The 5,962-nt window shown below is 35.4% G+C and overlaps 1 protein-coding gene across 2 annotated transcripts in view; it reads right to left on the bottom strand.

Moving 5' to 3' along the window:
- The window catches only part of LOC106461370, a 78,844-nt gene that overhangs the window by 29,935 nt on the left and 42,947 nt on the right, over positions 1-5,962 (bottom strand). Inside the window, exon 2 of one of the 2 annotated variants that reach the window (XM_022388316.1) lies at positions 5,271-5,731. The exons of the other annotated variant lie outside the window; for it this stretch is intronic. The gene's annotated coding sequence lies outside the window, so the exon portion shown is untranslated. The remainder of the gene's footprint in view (positions 1-5,270; positions 5,732-5,962) is intronic. 2 annotated transcript variants of the gene reach the window in all.

Raw genomic sequence — 5,962 nt, 5'->3', positions numbered from 1 at the left:
ATATATATATATATATACACACACATACATACAATTAAAATAAGTACAGCTCTAAAATAATTACACAATAAACAACTTATTAAAAACAGGAACTAGCCCTAAAAAAGTCCCTACATATTTCGGTGTTCTTGCACCACCACCTTGAGGCGTAAAAACAACGAAATATGTAGGGTATTTTTAGGGCTGATCCCTGTTTTTAATAAATTATTTATTGTGTAATTATTTTAGTGATTACTCCTTTCAATTGTTTATATTTTGAACATAGTTAATCAAATGTGTTTGTGTAAAGCACTGGTGGGCCTGCCCCTTGTTTCCAATGGGTATGATGCCACTGCTTCATATTATAAAATTTGGAATATGAATTGTGAAAATATAATCGTTTTAATATGCCTGAGAAAGGATTACCTCTCAGCTGAAAAATTATCTTTCCACTGTTACGCATCAGAGTAAATCCATGCATTTTACAAAACTCACTTAACCTCTGTTAATTATTAGTATAAAACAGTAAGTAAGGCTGATAATTATCGGCGCAAATTCAAATTTAACGATCTTTGGGTCTGAATGTTTTAGCCAAGAAGCGCTACTAGTAGAGTCACGAACTGTGTGGGAATGATGCACTTCACATCTAGTCGGTGAATCATCCTTTTAGCAGTTCAGGAAGTACGTTATGACATGCGTCACGGTCCTCATATACGTATTTCCGCTGGTAGGGGGTTGTTTAGTTAATGTTGATGTGCTTCAGCAACTAAACATCTTACTTATATTTTGTTTTTACACTACCAATCTGGAAGCAATTTCGTTTGCAAAAGCATCATTACAGACAAAATAATTATAGTTACATGGAATAAGAACTATCTGAGGGTTAAATTTAAATAGTGTAATAAATAATTTGAAGTAGTTACAAAAATAAACACACGCAGAGAAAAATGGATATTGAGAAGAATAAAACAGTATTCATCATACCACAACGCCGGAAGCTAAATACACTAATTACAGTGGCACCTAATAAAACTGTTCTTCCTGTAAATTAGATACACTGATCACGACCGTTGAATCTAAAACTCTATCGAAACTTAGCTTTACTCCTGAATTAGTGAAACTGAAAATAGAGATAACTCAACTTCCAATTCTATCGACAGAGGATGCTTTGCCCTAATGGTAAAGATATTATGAGACAGTTTAGCTCATAATTTCTACGTATATCTCACGTGATCTTTGGATAACATGAAAATATGAGAATCTTATCTGAACTGTAGGTCTTATCACAGTTGCCCATTTAAATAAATTAAAGTATCAACTATTTAATACACTACAAGTATAATATAGTGCAATAAAACTATACGAATCATTAATTATATGATACAGTGCAAGTAAATTATATGAAGCATTTACTATAAAATACAGTGCAAGAAAACTGCATATAGCATTAACTACATGATACGGTGCAAGTTAGATGCATGAAGCATTAACTATTCAACTACATGATATAATGCAAGTAAGCTACATGAAGCATCAACTATTCAACTACATGATATAATGCAAGTAAGCTACATGAAGCATCAACTATATGATATAGTGCAAGTAAGCTACATGGAGCATCAACTATTCAACTACATGATATAATGCAAGTAAGCTACATGAAGCATCAACTATATGATATAGTGCAAGTAAGCTACATGGAGCATCAACTATATAGTAGAGTGCAAGTAAACTATATGATATATCAACTATTCAACTACATCATATAATGCAAGTAAGCTACATGAAGCATCAACTATATGATACAGTGCAAGTAAGCTACATGAAGCATCAACTATATAGTAGAGTGCAAGTAAACTATATGAAGTATCAACTATTCAACTACATTATATAATGCAAGTAAACTACATGAAGTATCAACTATTTAACTATATGATAAAGTTCAAAAATAACATATGAAGCATCAACTATATGATATAGTGCGGATAAACTATGTACGGTATCAACTATGTACGACATATTGCAAGTCAACTATTTTCAAGTATCAACTATATGACACACTGGAAGATTACTGTGTAAAGTGTTACCTTTATAAACCTTGCAAGTAAACTCTGAGAAGTGCCAACTCTCTGTGACACCCTGTAATCAGACTGTGTGAATAGACTGCAAGTGAATTAAGTGATATGTCAGTGATGTAATTCACTGGAAGCGAAATGTGTGAAGTATCAACTACCTAACACACTGCAAGTGAACTGTGTGAAGTATCAACTAGCTAGCACAATGTAATTGAATTATGGGAAGTTTCAACTACCTAACACACTGCTAGTGAACTGTACGAAGTATCAACTACTCAACACACTGCAAGTGAACTGTGTGAAGTATCAACTAGCTAGCACAATGTAATTGAATTATGGGAAGTTTCCACTACCTAACACACTGCTAGTGAACTGTACGAAGTATCAACTACTGAACGCACTGCAACTGAACTGTGTGAAGTATCAACTACTCAACGCACTGCAAGTGAATTGTATGCAGCATCAAATACTTCTTAAAGTCACTGCAAGGAACTGTGTGAAGTATCAACTATACAAATAAATTATAAATATGTTTCCAAATACAATTACGATAATGATATAAATACCTTTATAAAACTCTTAAAACAATATCATATATCAAGTGAATAGTGAGGAAAATGTGCACAGCAATTTTCAGAAGTGACAGTTATTATTAAATATTCCGGATGCATTACATACATTTAATACATACAAACGTTTTAGCCTTGAGCTTCAACGCTGTGTTGCGAAAACCAGGTTGTTCACAAACAGTCAGTGAACTACAAATATTTTATATCATCGTTTTCCAGGTGGTCAAACATTAATTGATATTCCATGTGATAAACCGCGAAGTCATGCTACAGTCACTCGACAAGAAAAACAATTATTACCGTGTTTGATGATACAGGTAAGCTCTAATAAATTCAAATACTGCAACAATGGATCATTGTTTTCCCACATACGATAGCAAAATCAGAAATAAAGTAATATAATGCATCTAACACACTGACTGTGGCCTAACATGTCGTCCAGGGAACCTAGGACACTAATTGTGGCCTAACACGTCGTTCAGGTAACCTAAGGCACTGACAGTGGCCTAACGCATCATCCAGGCACCCTAGAACACTAACTGACTGTGACCTAACACGTCGTTCAGGTAGCATAAAACACTTAACACGTCGTCCAGGTAACTTAGGACATTAAGTGATTGTGGCTTAACGCGTCATTCAAGTAGTCTAGGATACTAATTTACAGTGACTTAAGACGTAGTCCAGATAACCTAGAACACTAACTGATTGTGGCCTAACACGTCGTTCAGGTAACCTAGGTCACTGACAGTGGCCTAACACATCATCCAGGCACCCTAGTACACTAACTGACTGTGGCCTAACACGTCGTTCAGGTAACCTAGGTCACTGACAGTGGCCTAACACATCATCCAGGCACTCTAGTACACTAACTGACTGTGACCTAACACGTCTTTCAGGTAACCTAGGTCACTGACAGTGGCCTAACACATCATCCAGGCACTCTAGTACACTAACTGACTGTGACCTAACACGTCGTTCAGGTAGCCTAAAACACTAACATACAGTGACTTAACACGTCGTTCAGGCAACCTAGAACACTATCTTACTGTGATCTAACATTACGTCCAAATAACTTTGGACATTAACTAAATGTGATCTAAAGTATTCATCAAATAATCTTGGGCAATGTCTGGAAACAGGTAATATATATATATTGTGCTCTGCCCAACATGGGTAACGAAAAGAACTGCTTATATTCTTGACTGGAAAAAACATTTATTTGAAACTAAAAAAATCTGATTTTGTTATAAAACTAATATTGGTTAACAAAAGAGGTTGCACAGTTCTCACAAGATAACGATGAAATTAGATGTGGTAGTTGCTGGAAAATTTATAATACTCATACTTGGCATAATCAACGATCTTCAACCCAGTAAGATCATTGCCTTTTTTAAGCTTCTATTAGGACTTTTAGTCTTATGCTTACTGTGGTGGTAGTCTCTCTACAATACTAAAATAAAATATTCACAAAAATCCAGCAAAAAAAAAGACAAACTTACTTTGGTGGCAATCTTTAGAACACTAAAATACGACATTTCTCAGGAGCCAGTACAATCATACAAAGCTTACGTCAGCAGTCTAAAACACAAGATTCACCAAAAGCTAGTACAAACAGAAAGTTTACTTTGGGAGTCTATATGACGCTAATATTCTGCACTTTTTTTCTTTAACCATATTCTACTAGGGACAACGTTCTCATCTAAACTTTATTCTCATTGCAAATGAAACATTGAAAAATTACGCCAGTTTTGGGTTAAATAAGATATGCAAAATCAAAAAAAATTCTACATTGTAGACAATAGAGAGGATGTATTAAAACAGCTCTAAAATCTGAAGGATGAACTATTTCATTGCTTGCTTATTTTTTTACGGTTATTATGCGTTCTCTATAAATGCGCACTGAGGTGGTTACACTGTGACAATGTGCACTAAAATGGTTACTCATTACAAGAGTTCACTGGCACAACTTGTAATAATATATTAATTATTCAATGACTTATTACATTGTAGCAAATTGCACTAAAGTGGTTACTTATTACACGAACTCATCGGCACAATGTAATAATAAATTGCACTAAAGTGTTTACTCATTAGCTTAATACACTCTAACAATGTACACCAAAATGGTTACTCATTGGTATAATGCTTTGTAAAAATATGCACTGAAGAGGTTACTCATTAATTTAGTACATCTTAGCCATATGTATTAAAGTGGTTACTCACTATTTGTAGCAGTATGCACTAATGCGGCTACTCAGTGGTTTAGTACATGTCAGCAATATGCACTAAAGTAGTTACTTACTGATTTGGTACAATGTAGCAACATGCACTAAATTGTTTACTCACTGTTTAGTACATTCTAGCAATATACATTAAATTAAGTTTTTGCTCACTGGTTTAGTACGTTGTAGCAAAATGCACTAAATTAAATGGTTACTCACTGGTTTAGTACATCGTAGCGATATGCTCCAAATTAGATAGTTACTTATTCAAGAGGGTCATTGTAGCAATGTGTATGCACTAAAATTGTTACTTATGCATTAAGCACATTGTACCAATATGCACTAAAGCGGTTATCTATCCACTAAGCACCTTGTGAATAAGCGGTACCGCCTGACCTAGTGCGTTACAACATTGACACACTTACCTAACGGTTGAAGCTGTCAGTTTTCGAAACTCCTCAGTCTATAGCCGTTCCGTGCGGTGAGTTTAACGAAGAGAGACGTTGGGTTATCTTCTTCAACACGATACCTTAACGAACGCGCGGAGCAACGTTCTACAACCTGTTGCACGGCGACAGTCCCTTATATCAAAGCCGCCCTCCTACGCCCAACTTGCCGGGGAGAAGTTCCTGCCAGTGGCGCCGAAAAATACCGTAGCTATCTGGAGCTTGTCAAAATATATGCATTGAACAATAGCTGCAGGACGATCAGCTGTGCTCAACATCATCACTTCCGAGTCTATCCACCCACAGCCAGCTAGAGTCACGTGGTCGAATACCATGCCTCCCTTCTGCATGTGCGCGAGCTTAGCTGGTGTTTACAGCCGTTAGTCGCTTTAATATAACTCGATATATTCGAACTTGTTTGTGAAACATCCCCGGACAGTCTGCAAAACATTTTAAAGTCAAAACATGTTTGTTATCTTCCATAGTTTCTTACTTGAAAAAATATTTTAAAAATCGTGGATATTGTAAAATTCCTTAAATGCTAACGATTAACGCGTTTTGCAATAAATAAATAAATCGCATCAATGTCGTTCGTGCATATACACTGAGTGGTCACAAGTAAATAGACACCTAATTTTTCGTCATTTAACTGATTTATACTAACTAATTTA

The sequence above is a fragment of the Limulus polyphemus genome, unplaced genomic scaffold (assembly GCF_000517525.1).
Source record: "Limulus polyphemus unplaced genomic scaffold, Limulus_polyphemus-2.1.2 Scaffold945, whole genome shotgun sequence".
Classification (NCBI taxonomy): domain Eukaryota; kingdom Metazoa; phylum Arthropoda; class Merostomata; order Xiphosura; family Limulidae; genus Limulus; species Limulus polyphemus.
This window is presented reverse-complemented; position numbering and strand designations above follow the sequence as displayed.